Here is a 15,174-nt window from a genome sequence, read left to right as displayed (position 1 = left end):
AGAGAAAGTCACAATATTCAAAACCTGCATTATAACAGAGAAATGATATTTATAGGAATGAGAAAGAAAAGCCACACATTATCGGCATTAGTATATAGCAGTAAAATATTTATCACAGATAAAGTCACAAAACTCAGTTATGCACGATAAGATGAAAGCATGTGTCTAGCAACGAAAGTAGAGCAAATAATTTGTTGCACTAGTATATGGCTGTGAGGGACCGAGCAAAGGTAAATTCAAACACCTTTCTTCATAAATGATTAATAAACATTAGTGGGTCCAACAACGAGAACATAGATCCACTTATTTGCTTCACCATAAAATGGCAGGTTAACTCAAAAATAAGGGTTATTCATGAGCCTATGTTACTGAATGATAACATAGCAATAATGTGTTTAACGGCGAGAAAGTAGAGACACTCATTTTCAGCACTAGTATACGACAGTGAATAAAATTCAGAAAGTTACAAAACTCGGATCTTGCCAAATAATACATCGGTGTTGGGTATAGCAGCGAAATTTAGAGCCGCACATTTTCGGCACTGGTATTTTCAGCATGAATACTAGTAAATTGAAAGTCACAAAAATCAGATTCTGTATGATAACAGGGCCGTAATTGGTATAGGATCGAAAAAGTAGAGGCACACATTTAAGACACTAGTATATAGTAGTAAAGGACTAGCACAGAGAAAGTCACAAAACGTAGTGATGCACGATAACATAACAGAAATGGGTCTAGAAACTAGAAAGTAGTGGCACATACTTGCTGCATAAGTATTCGGCATTGAGGTATCTTTCAAAGATTGTCACAAAATTCAGATCCTGAACGATTATGAAGCAGCAGTATTAGGTAAAGAAGCGATTAAATGGAGCCACACATTTGATGCACTAGTAGATGGTGGTTAATAACCTAGAAAAAAGAAAGTCACAAATATTAGTTCCTGCATTATAACACAGAAGTAATGGGTATATCAGTGAGCCAGTAGAGGAACACACTTTCTGCACTAGTATTAGACAGTGATGAACCATACAGAAGGAAATTCACCTAACTGAGTTCCTGCATGATAACACAGCAATAGTATATCCAGCAGCTAGAATGTAGAGAAACTCATTCTCTGTAGTATATGGTAGTGAGGAACATAGCAGAGAGATAGTCAAAAAAATTGGTTCCTAAATGATAACACAGCAGTAACATATAGAGCAATAGGAATGTATAGTTACTTTTTTGCTGTTCTAGTATATGGCTCGAGTAACCTATCAGGGTGGAAGATAAGCTGCTAAGAGTTTACATGATAATTTTCAAAGATTTGTCTACAATTATAAAATATAAGTTACTAATTCGCTTCTGAAATGTATGATCCTTATTGGCTTAGCCGAGAAGTTGACCAGCTCAGTTGCTGCATGATAACAGCAGTTATGGAACTATTAGCTAGACAGTCGAGCCACATATTTGCATTACTAGTGTATATCAATGAGGAAACTTGCAGAGATAAAGTCAGAAAACTCCGATTCTGTATATTAACACAACAGTAATAGTCCAACAGCGAGAACGTAGCGCTACAGATTTGCTGCACTATTATTTAGCTGTAAGGGACCTAGCACAGAGAAAGTCACAAAACCTAGTTATGCAAGATAACATAGCAGAAATGGGTCTACAAGCTAGAACGTAGTGGCACATATTTGCTTTACTAGCATATGGCAGTGAGGAGAGCAAAGTTAATGCTACGAATATAAGTTCCTAGCGTTAGTTGGTCTAGCGTCGAAAAAGTACAGCCAAGTTTTTGCTGCACTTGTATATGGCAGTGAGTACCTAGCAGACGGAAGGTTATAAATATTAAATCCTGCAATATAGCAAATCTGGTATTGGTCTACAGCGCGAATAAGTGCTACTTAATTCCTGCACTATTTATGTCTTGAGTGAACTAGACGAGATAAAGTCAACTAACTCATATACTGCATGATAACACAGCATTGATGGGTCTAGCAGCGATAAAGTAGAGCCACTTTATTCTTTTACTGGTATATGGCAGTAAAGGACCAAGCAAAAGTAAAGTCATGAACCTAAGTTCCTTAATATTAACGCACTGTTAGAGGGTCTAGCAGTAGGAAAGGCGCTCTATTTATTTGCTAATTTTTGTTTGGCATTTAAGAACTTAGCAGAGAGAAGGTAAAAAACTCAGAACCTGCATGATATCACATTATTTATGGGTTTACAAGCGAAAAAAATAAAGCATCTCATTTGCTGCACTAGTGCATGCAATGAGGTGCCTAGCTCAGAGAATGGCATAATACTTACCTTGCATTAAAATATAGAATTGACGAGTCCAGCAGCGAGAAATAAGAGCCATTTATTTTTGCAATAGTAGATATATGTCAGTAAGGGACCTAGAAGCGAGAAAGTCACAAATTTAGTCCCTGCATGATAATCAAGCATTAATGGTTAAACCAGCAAAAAAGAAGAGCCAATAATTTTCGGCACACGTATTTGGTAATGAGGGAAATAAAACATATAAAGTATTATAACGCAGGAATGCAAGATTACACAGATAAAATGTGTCTAGAAGCGGGAAAGAAGTGGCATACATTTGCTGCACTAGTACTTGACATTAAAGAACCTATCAGAGAGGAAGTCTCAAAACTCAGATCCTGCATGATACCATAGCAATTATGTGTCTAGCTGCGATACAAAAGAGCCACTAATTTGCTTTACTAGTATATGACAGTGAAGGACAGAGAAAAGGGAAATACACGAATGTTAGTTCCTAAATAATAACACCGTTAGTGGGTCTAGCACCATGAAAGTAGAGCCACTTATTAGCTCCACTAGTGAATGGTTTTGAGGGACCTAGCATAGAGGAAGTCACAAAACTCAGTTTTGCTCGATAACACAGCCGCAATGTGTCTAGCAGCGAGAAAGTGGTGGTACGCATTTTCTGCATTAGTTAATAGCACTGAGGGACCTAGCAGAGTGAAATCTTAAAGAATCTGTCTCTCCATGATAACATATCTTGCAACGGGATAGTAGAGTAACTCATTTGTTGCACTTATTTATGGCACGTAGTGACTTAGCAGGGCGAAAGATAAGGAGCTAAGTGTTTGCCTGATAATACAGAAACAATTATTCTAACTGTGAAGAAAGATGAGCCACTCATTTGCGTTATGGATATATGACATTGTAGGTGTTTGTAGAAATGAATACTTAATCAATTGCTCCATAATAGTACAGTGGTGATTTGTTTTCCAGCAGGAACATAAAGCATTCCATTAGCTGAACGAAAGTGTGGCGATGAGATGTCCTTAAGAAACAATATATTCTGCTTACTTGCAACATAATCACGTCGATGTTATTCGTTGGTCTTGCAGCGAAAATCATGAGCTTCTAATTTGCTGCACGAGTGATTGTTATTCAAGCGCCTAGCAGCAAGAAAGTCAAGCAGCAAAGGTTTACATTATATAACAGCAAAAATAATTTAGTCACAGATTTACTGCACAAGTGAATAGCAGTAGGGGGTTAGCATGGAGGAAGGTTATCAGCTCAGTTGTTGCATGATAGCACATAAAAGTAGTTCAGCAGCGAGTAAGTAAATCTATGCATTTCCTGCACCTGTGTATTACAATTAGAGGCCCAGTATGGCAGAAGACAAGAGGCTAAGTTGTTACATGATAATAAAGCAAGAAATATTAAGCAGGGAGAAAGAAGAGCTACAAAATTTCTCTACGAATTTAAAGCAGTGACAGGCCATGGGGGCATTAGTTGCAAGAAAGTAGAACAACTCATTAACAGTACAGGCGTATAGCAGTAAGGGTCCTAGCCGGGACGAAGTCAAAAATATCAGTTCCGGCATCATAACACAGCAAGGAGAGTTTTAGCAGCGAGGAAGTAGAGCCACTCATTTGCTTAACTAGTATATGGCAATGAGGGACCAAGCATAAAAAGTCAAGAAGGTCAGTTCCTGCATGTTAACACAGCTGTGTGAAGTCAACAGTGAGAAAGTTAAGCTTATTATCTGCTTCAGAATTGGAAGCAGTCCTTCCCTTTACATTACCAATAACAGTCTCTACACTCAACAAGGTGTTGCATCTACTTGGGTGGCATGTAGAAGCCAAATAGTTATCTAATTATCATTTAGCACCTTTTATTTTTTCTAGATTAACTCTTAGCTTAACCTGCATGTGAAGGAACTATTTAAAACTAACTCATAGCTTAATTTTCAAGAATTAACGTATCATTTTGTAGCTATTATAAAATGTAGATTAAATGTAGATATTATTATTAATATGGTAAAAAAATCTATTAAGTGAGTTGCAGTTGGTAAAACAAGAGCATACCTAAATTCCACACAATCACAATAGATTATTACCAAACGTATACCAAGATATTAAATATTTCAATAATTTAACAACACAAATATTTTCTAGGACAGCCAGTGTGCACAGGCCTAAAATATTATTAACTAGTTAACTGTAAGGAGCCTAAGGCACCAGTTTAAAAATGAAAATTTAAAAAAAAAATATTAATTCTTTTTTATAATTCTATCTCTTTAATATTTTTAAGAGAAAAATTATTTCATATACATAAAATGATAAAAAAATATTTGACAAAAATTATATAAAAGTACATCAGTGCTATTTGCCGATAATTTAAGCATTAAGAAACTTAGTGACCACAAAAAGAAAAATATAATAAAAAAATGCCAAACGGCGTTGCTAAAAAAAGGAAATATGCTAAAAACCGTTTCGGACGTACAAATGTATACATATCAAAACAAAAAAAAAAAAAAAGTTTATTTTTATTTAAAATGTGTAAACTCCAAACATACATACATATGTAAAAATTAAAAATAAAACATTTCGAAAGGACATAAGAACAAAATTCTAAATATTATTAAAATATTCCCAGGAACGCAAACTTCGATTTACAAAAAAGGAAAAAAATTCACCATTTTTTTATAAGAGCTAAACTTTCAGACATATAAACCTTTTTAGTAATTATAAGCATTGTTATTCAAAGGTACCCAAGAAGCCCATTTAAAAATAACGAATATAACAAACCCTTTATCTATACTAATATTATAAAGCTGAAGAGTTTTTTTGTTTGTTTTAACGCGCTAATCTCCGGAACCACTGGTCCGATTTGAAAAATTGTTTCAGTGTTGGATAGTACATTTATCGAGAAAGGCTATTATAGGCTATATTATATTATAACATAAGGGATCTTTACTAAACGTCCAATTTAGGATCAAATGCGTTGGAGGGTGTTAGATACAACATGCAGTACACGTACGAAGTGTGTGTTGACAATACCGCAGGCGCTAGAAGTTTATTTCCTATTGACTATTAACATTGTTGCCACGCACTAGATGCCTTATCATTCTTAATTTTCCCATACAAGTAAAAAACACCCGTGTGATATTAACAACGAAACAATATGTACCCTCATAAGAGTAAATACTTTTTCCACTTTAAATCGCAAACCTAAACTATTGTTTTTTTTTTCCTCTCTGTTTTTAATTTGTTTTTTTCTTTTACTAGAATTATTTTTATAATTTTTAATTAATTTTCTATTTTCGGACCATCAATAATTTTCCTCTCCCGTTACAATTCTGACAAGGACTTGTATCTCTAATATATATATATATATATATATATATATATATAAAAGCGAAATACCACTCACTGATTCACTCATCACGAGATCTCTAAAACTATACACACTCGATTCACTTGAAATTTAGCATAGTTACTCATTTTAAGATGTAAACGCTCACTAAGAACGGATTATGCAGAAATCCGATCCCAAGGGGAGTTTCGGGGGCGTAATATATCAAAATTTCCAGTTTTTGGTAGGAAATCACCATGACAACGGCTGTTGCTTTGTTGATGCTTCATTCGTCTCTATGGCAACGACTATTTCATTGTTAGTGCAGTCCTCATCACCGTTGAAATTTTGCGGGTACTTTAAATATCAAAAATTGCCCGTTTTTTCAAGTATGTATATTTTACAGACTTGAAACTTCACAGTAATGTTCTTTATGTTACGCAGGATGATATTTTCCGAAAATTAGATCCCATAGGTGGTTTAAACCAGGCAACAGTGGGTACATTGTCTGCATGAGAACAGGATTTTGCATTGTTCATGCCTTCTGCGCCTCCATGGCAACGGGCATCGCGCGGCAGTGGCGTACCCACAAGGAGGGGCATGTATATTGAGCAGCGCAATAGTGATCTGCCTGTAGACTGCCGTAGCGAAGTACGGGTACATCAGTTGTACGTTGCGTGCACAAGTCGGGAAACCACCGGTGCTATTCATTTTCTCTCCGGTACATTATACAGCATTGTAATAAATTTTCACTGTATTTTTTTATTTACCATTACTGTAAATGTGATATGAGGCTTAATTTTTTCCATTAGTATAGCCGTGCGAAGCCGGGTCGAGCAGCTAGTTTAATAAATAAGGCATGTTCCTCTTATCTAACTGCATTTCAAATGTTACACTTAAGTTTCCCTACCTTTTTCTATTTTTTACACATCTCTATAGAATTGGCTTACATTTGTGCTTCATGATATCCTTGTCTAAGGTATACATACCTATTTGGCGTTACAGAGACAGTGATTCAGTGATGGGCATTAATATATAAAGGATTAATGTAAACAAGTGTATATAATGAATTATTTATTTAGTATAATAACAAAGATAAATTTTATTAATAATTAATATATTTCTATATTCTGAATTTTTATTCTTATATACTTATTATAAGTCAGTGAGTAACTGCTACGCTACTTAAGTCCATATCTGCTGCACGTGGATATGCCGCACGATTGTATGGCAGGGAGTAATATAAGCAGCTCAGTTGATGCAGATAACACAGCAGTGATGGGTATAGCAGCAAGAAAGTCGAGCTGCTTTGTTGCTGCGCGAGTGTATCGCAGTGAGGGGCTTAGCAGGGAAGAAGACGAGCAACTGCGCTGCTGAAAGAATACAGGTCAATGATGGGGCTTAACAGAGAAGAACGCGTGCCACTCTGCTGGAGGGCTTATTAGTAAAAGTTAACAATTTAGGAGTAGCTGCTCGAGAACTCATTTGTGAGGGGCATGCTATAAAATAAAAGAGTTTCACAGCTCCTGAAATAGGACGCAGCAGAGATGTTACTAACGGCAAGTAAGTAGTACCACTATCCTGCTGCACTAAACATTGTAGTAGATGCCTAGTAAGGGGAATGGATAATTGGAGAGAAGTGGCATGTGAACACGGTAGTGTGTGTCCTAGCAGTAAGGAATCAAAACCTTTTAGCTCGTTTTCGTGATTACGGAAGTTATTTTCCTAGCAGTGAAGAAGCTGATCCGCACAGTAAATGTACGATAACTTGGGGTAAGGAGTCTAGCAGACCATAAGTGATTACGTACAATTTTTCTTGTCTGGCTAAGAATGACCTTTTCTTTGCTTATTAGTTATTTTTGGACAATAAAATATATTTTTAATTTCTTATTAATCTCTTAAATGTTTATACATATTTTTAAGTAATTTCTCAAAACATTATATTTATCTAACAAATTATTGACTTGATTATTTCTGTTTTAAATTAATTTTTTAAATATTTATTCAGGAAAATAATATTAAATTAGACTATTTAACTACCAGAAAGTTTAAGAAGTTTTGTGTTTTGAAATTCGATTTTCTATTTTTTTTTAAATTACTTGAAGCTTACATTTTTCAGTTTTATACTAAAATCGAAGTAAGTTGTTTCGTGACATTTATAATTTTTTAATACATTAAAAATAAATATAAGATTAAGCTTATTTACTGAATAATGAATTTTCTATACGATATTGGTTTTAATGATGGCAGCATGCGAATATAATACATTAAAAAATCAACAAATTTTGCTATTGATTATTTCTCATTGTGTAAAAATTTAATACAATTAAAACTGAATAAAAATTTAAAGTTTAAAGAAAACGCACTTTTAAGAGCGGGATTAAGAGAAGTAACTGCCCAAGAAATTAAAAAATTTAAATAATGAATAATATTTGTTGTACGTACACGAGAAACACAAAACGTATTCTTGCAAACACACTACTCTGGTAATTCCCTCGGGTCCATTTTAATTAAAATGTAAATGAGTTGGTGGTGGCGTGGCGGTCGAGTGCGCAGCCAGCGGTTCAAGTAGAGAAACACTTCGAGTATTGTCGCAACCACGGTGCACACTGCAGATAACTTATGTGCGTTTAAAAGTTTATTAATAACAACTACATGCAGAAATAAACACTTGTTTCGCTACATATAGTTTAATATGATTTTGAAAAAGAGCGCGTGTAACTGAATACACGTGATAGAAGTGACACTTCTTTGGCATTTCAAATCTTGAGTTATAAGTAAATCGTAAGGGTTAAAACGGTAGAGAAAGAGAGAAAAATGGAGAGAGTATTGAAAAAAGATGACAATTATTAAATGAACATGAAATAACAAAATTCTAACTCACTTAAAAATAACTGCTCAGGATATCAAAAAATAATTACTTACAGAGCTAAAACCAAACTCATTTCACACTCTTAAATAATACTAATTTATACAAGTAATTAAAATAATACTTATTTTACGAAAAAACATTTTCTTGCGAATATGGCCCGTGGCGTGGCACATAACGAGATCCTCAAATTCCGTTGTATTTCCATCTTCACAAATCGTACCTTATTAGATGCCAGCAAGTCGGATGGCATCAGGCGTAGGCGAGTCCCTACCACCGTGACACGCCTATTCTTGGGTGCCAATCATAAATATACGAAAAAAATCAGTAACCTTGTTTTATAATTTTAAAAATCTACCTCTAAAGGGTGAAATTGAGGAAATTATTTTATCAGATTTTAAAATTAGCGCTTATTTTAATTAAGCGTGTAAAAATATTGGGTACCGATAATGAACATACAATTAAAACAAAAAACAAAATTTGTCTTTGGTGAAATTCAACTCCTGTTAAAAGATGGCGCTTCCTACATGTTAGATGAATATATGGTATATGTTGATGGCATTCCTAATGAAAATGTCCTTTTTATAAAAAGATTTAGTAATTTTTTTAGCAAAAACCAATAAAATGTTAAGTATTTGTCTATTTTTCTTTAATAGCGGGAACATTATTTTTAACATTATGTTTGTATCATTACTTTTTTATGAATAATTAAGAGGGTATGCCATGTCCACAAAAAATACTGTGAGAAATATTATATTAGATTAGTACCAATAATAAACAAAGGAAAACTACCAATAACATTTTTATATTTTCCGAAATTCTTACAATAAAAGGGTTAAAATTATAAATGTTATTTAAGACTTATGATTATATCTCCGAAAAAAATAAGCACATAATATAACTAGCAACTACAATTTCACCTAATTGTGAAATTTTACCCTTAATTGTTGTAAAAGAGGTAAATGTGTTTTTGAGATAAATATTTTTATCTCCTATACTAACCCAGCATAACAATAGAAAAAAAAGGGCCCATAGTAAAAACGCATACATTTACCAACCATAATTTACCATTTTTCAAATTCCAGTTCTCAGGGTTGAAAATGAGGTGAAAATGGTTTAAAGGTAAATAAATTTAACTTCGCATTCATTCAAGCATAAAAATACCATTGTTTACAAATAATTTACCTTATAAAACTACTAACCACAGTTATAACATTTTGCGAAATGCAAAACCTAACAGGTAAAAAGCGGTGTTATGGTTTTAATATTTTTATATGTATTCCAGAATTAAATTTAACATTATTTACGATTAAGGTTACTCGTAACAAACGTACGAAATATCCCAACCACTGTTTTACCTTTTTGCAAAATTCAAACATTAAGACAGGTAAAGGGACCTGTGTGTTTTTTTAAAACAAAAAACTAACACTTTAAAATATATTACGTTAAGTAGATAAAAACTTAAAAAAATTTGTTTGCGTATATTAAAAATTAAATTTGTAATAGGGGTGTAAACGGAATAGGTCTTAATTTATTATAAAATATTGGTTACACAATACTAATAAAATAAGACGAAATTGATGTTAAAATTAATTAACTAATGAATAATTATTTAAATTTAATGTAAAATTCCGCCCCTAAGGTCAGTAAATGGGGTAGGTTTGGTTTAAAGAAAAGATGCGTATTTTTCGAATCTGCTAATAAACACGTTAAAAAGTAAATAATTGAACATTAAGCTTTAAAAATAACAAGTTGTATTTTAAATTTTTTGAATTTTGTCTTTTAAATGTGCAAAAACGGAGTAAGTTAGTTATATATAAAAAAATTGTATATATAAAGAAAACCAATCTCTTGGATACAAGAAAATTTGCAGTAAAATAAAGTAAATAATTAATTTCCTGGAGTACTTTTTCCATTTTTCGATTTTCAATCCCTAAATTAGTGAAACGAGGAAACTTATTTTGCTAATAATAAACTATATGTATATCCAAGAAAATTAAGGTAAGTGTAAATAACTGACCAAGAATAACGTACAAAATTATGATTTTATATTATTTTTAAACGTTTACCTTAATCTAAATTCAACCACAAAAGGGGGCAAAGAGGTTAATTTTATTTTATAGTCTATCTCTGAAGATAATCAAACATAATATATTTATGTGGTATTATTTATAAACATAAAAATTACTATTTTTTATAATTTACTGAAGTTATACTTTTTAAAAGGTAATGTATTGTTAATATGGTTTTAAAATATAAATATAAAATAATTGATATTAGAAAAATTCACTTAAGATATTAAAAATTATCACTAAAAATACCTTCAGATATCTCCTCCAATGCAACATTCTTCTAAATATCACCTCTTAAGTTATAAGGGAGGTTAAGATTATTTAAAAATATAAGGGGTATGAAATCCATTATTTCAGAATTCGTAAGAAAATTTTATTTTTAATTCAAAAATAAGTTTATAGTATATATTTAGAAATGTACATCTGCGGTAGAAAGGATAATACGGATTAAGTTGGGTTTTTGTTTGGTTAAAGGATATTGCCATACATCTAGTTAATTCGGAATTTTTAAATAATCATCCATGTGGGAAGAGAGACGTGTCAACAATTTGAGGATTTTATATAATTAATATAATTCAATCTAAGAATGATATTGTACCTTATATAACAAATTTGTTATCTGTACACTTTTTTTTAAATATAGATGCGGTTGTATCAAATATACTTAAATGATGGGAGTTCTTTGTATCAAAGTGAAATAATTTTTTTATTGTAAAAATAGTTTTCACCATACCTAATAAAAGTGGTAGTGTAAACGATGACATGCAAATATTTAAAAGTTAAAAGCCGCATTTTAAACATTTTTTTTTTAATTTTCTACTTCATGAAATCAAAAGGAGATATGTGTGTTTTCAGCAAGGTAAATACTTATCTTTATATATATATTTCTTGTGTGCGTGTGTATGTCACTGAACTCCTCCTAGACGGCTGGACCGATTTTGATGAAATTTTGTGTGTGAGTTCACGGGGATTCGAGGATGGTTTAGATTCACAATTGGATATTTTATCTCGATTCTGAGTTAATAAAAACTAAAAAAACACGCTTTAAAAGCAAAAATTGCAACGCATTATTAGAAGCCATTATGTTTTGCTATTGTAAGGAACTAAGTAGAGAGTAGGAAAAAAATAAAGATCTTGTCAGTTTATAGTGTCGCCATATTTGTTTCAATTTTCAACACCCTTTTTGTATATTACAATTTAAATTGCAGATAAAAATCATGTTTCATAGCCACACAAATAGTGAGGATGGTTTGGATTCAAAATTGGATATTTTATCTCGATTCTGAGTTAAGAAAAACTAAAAAAAAAACACGCTTTAAAAGCAAAAATTGTAACGCTTTATTAGAAGCCATTAAGTTTTGCTATTGTAAGGAACTAAGTAGAGAGTAAGAAAAAAATAAAGATCCTGACAGTTTATAGCGTCGCCATATTTGTTTCAATTTTCCATACCCTTTTTGTAAATTACAATTTAAATTGCAGAAAAAAAATAATGTTTCGTAGCCACACAAATAGTGAGGATGGTTTAGATTCACAATTGGATATTTTATCTCGATTCTGAGTTAAGAAAAACTAAAAATACACGCTTTAAAAGCAAAAAAACTAAGCATTGTTGATAATTAGCCTCCATGGCAACGGGCTTTTGCATTGTTGTTGCCTTCTGCGTAACCATGGGAAAGGTTTTTGGTAACGGCAGTGGCCTGCCCAAGAGGAGGGGTATGTATAATGAGAAGATACAAAATGTCCAGCGTAGAAATACTTACCGCCATATCCATATCTCACAAAAAGTACATTTGGGCAGGACAATGTCTGTCGGGTCCGCTAGAAAGACATATAGAGAGATAGAGATATAAATAGAAAGATAGAGAGAGTTATAGAGATATACATAGAGAGATAGAGAATTAGAGAGATAAAGAGAGATGCTTAGTATACGTTTAAAAAATTACAAAAAAAAATTTATTGAGGCATTGCAACGCATGCCGGGCATTATCTAGTAAAACTATAAAATTTAAGTTTTAAAATTAGAGACATGTTATATACAAAAAAATTAAAAAGGCTTACGCAATTCACTTTAAATATATCTTTCTTAAATAGTTTTGTAATGAAATAAATAGGTTATACACATGACAATTATTTATATCTTCTTATTTTCTAAAAATATTTGAAAATATTCATATACATTTTCCTTCAATGTTAATATTTAGAAATACTCTGAAATTGCGCATCGAAAGCCGTGGCTTTTAAGATAGTTTTTCATATGAAAGCAGACGTTGTACGTATTTACTGAACTGGATTTTATGTGGCTTCAGATGTTTGTTTTTTTTCTCGTGTGATCCAGGACATATATATATTTTTGTTTTTCTCCGTGTGTTTATAGTTATTTCTGTATATATGTTGACGTTGTCCTCCGTGTGCTGCTGATCATTTCAGGGAAAAAATTAGCTGCATGAATAGTTTTTAAATATAAGTCATTAATTTTTGTTACGAATTCTTTTAATGTATGTATTATGGTTACCAAAATAAAACTTATTATATTTTTAACCATTTAGAATTTAAAAAATATATATTTTTAGTCGATTTGTATGCATTAAAACAGCTATGCTGGAAAATGCTTTTATGCAAGAGAATTTATTTTTACATGCTTTATATTAGCTTCACCTGTATGTTTGTCTGTCCGTCTGTAACTCTGTCTGTCCGTCTGTAACTCTTTCGACTAAGAGTGAGTGGCGCATCACTGTAAAATGTCCCACCAATTTCATTACGTTCGTAAGCCGAGCGGGCCAGTCCGCCCCGTGCTCGCGTGGTGAGCGGACGTGTGCGACGCGACGTGTCTCGTGCGCTGTTACTCTCCTGGTTTAGTGCGAGAGCGAGTTAAGTGTCGTGCGGCTTACACGTAACGTATTCTAAAGGCTTCTTACTGACTTTCGCAGGACCATCATGGCGACTTGCCAACCGACCCCACGAGTGAATACCCTTCGCGTGAAGTGTCAAACCAAACCGCTCGCGTTGGACTTACTCCGATGGCTCGACGAGACCCTTGGGCTGCAGGATGACGAAGTGATTGCTGTACAGGTCGACGGACGCCAACGGTGCATCTTTGTGAAGTTGACATCACTACTACACTGCGAGAGGATCATCCGAGAGACCGGCGGAACGTCTCAGATACACGCAGCGAGCGGTGAGTCACTACAAGTAGACATAGAACTGGCGCTAGACAACCTGAAAACCGTCAGGGTCGTAAACATTCCCGTGGAAGTACCAAATGAACGGATTGTTTACTCGCTCACTCCGTACGGAAAGATACACACGTGCGTGGACGAAATGTGGGGGGTGTATCGCAAGTTCAAAGCCAAGACAGGGGTACGAATAGTGAAAATGGAACTCAATCAAAATATTCCCTCACAGCTGGTAGTCGATGGGCATCACGGGTTCGTAGTGTATGACGGACAACTCCAGACCTGCAGTCACTGCTCGCAGGCGGGACACCACCGCGCGGCCTGCCCCACTCTTCCGCGCGAGCGGTCGGGCGCGCCGCGCACGTGGGCGCAGACACTGCAGAGTGGCGCGCAGAGCAGTCGCTCGACAGAACCGCACGAAGTGCGGGACCGGCCCACCACCTCTGGGGCGAGCTTACATCCGCCGGCACAAACTCTGACGTCAGAAGACAGGGAGGAGAGGCCTTATGAGGCGGTCCCACTCAAAACTCTGCTGTCCACCATTACCGCATCACCTCTTGCTCCGACTCAACAGGACATGCCCGCCCCGGATATACGACTCGATACGCCCATTGACATGGAGGATGACGGAATGTCCGAATGCTCACAGGAGGCGCACTCCACCAACCCCCGCTCAGGCAAAAAGTCCGGTGGGCGTGAACGGCCCCCGAGCGGGCGCAAGGACAAAAAGGCCCGTCATGCGAGTCGCAGTCCAAGTCGCGACACCGCCCTACCGGACAGCCCGCGTTCACAACGTAAATATTCACTCCGCATTGCCCAGCATGCGATCGAGCAAATCAAGGGGGGCGCGATCAGCATAACGGAACAGAGTGGGGGAGGGAATGACGTAGCTAGTAGCAAAGACGTAGCGGATGACTAGAGTTTTAACAATTGCCACTGTCAACATTTGTGCAATTGAAGCTCCTTTCAAATTTCATGCTTTACACAGCATTGTACGTGCGCACGCTATCGACGTACTATTTTTACAAGAGTGTGCGCTAGAGCGGCTACCATATTTTGACCAATATAAAGTGTACCCCAACATCGGCCCTCAAGGGAGAGGAACCATTGTTGTCACAAAGAACCATCTTGAACTCACGCACATCAGAGCGCACGCATCTGGGAGAATAATCTCTGGCACACTCATAGCGCTCAATCCCTCCAGCGCTACTGGCAGGAGCATTATCGGACAATGTGTGAATGTCTATGCCCCCTCTGGCTCTCAGCGTCGAACAGAATGCCAGGAATTTTTTCGCCAGGAAATCCTTCCATTTATAAGGAATGATGGCACGGGTCTTATTCTAGGTGGAGATTTCAATTGTATAATTACACCCAGTGATCACGTTGGTGGACACTACCCCATTAACACGGCACTGCATGAGCTCGTTACTGCCATTGATGTGGAGGACATGGTCGACATTCT

This window comes from Bacillus rossius, chromosome 5, assembly GCF_032445375.1.
Source record: "Bacillus rossius redtenbacheri isolate Brsri chromosome 5, Brsri_v3, whole genome shotgun sequence".
Lineage (NCBI taxonomy): Eukaryota > Metazoa > Arthropoda > Insecta > Phasmatodea > Bacillidae > Bacillus > Bacillus rossius.
The sequence above is the reverse complement of the archived record's forward strand: the minus strand, read 5'-3'. Positions refer to the sequence as shown.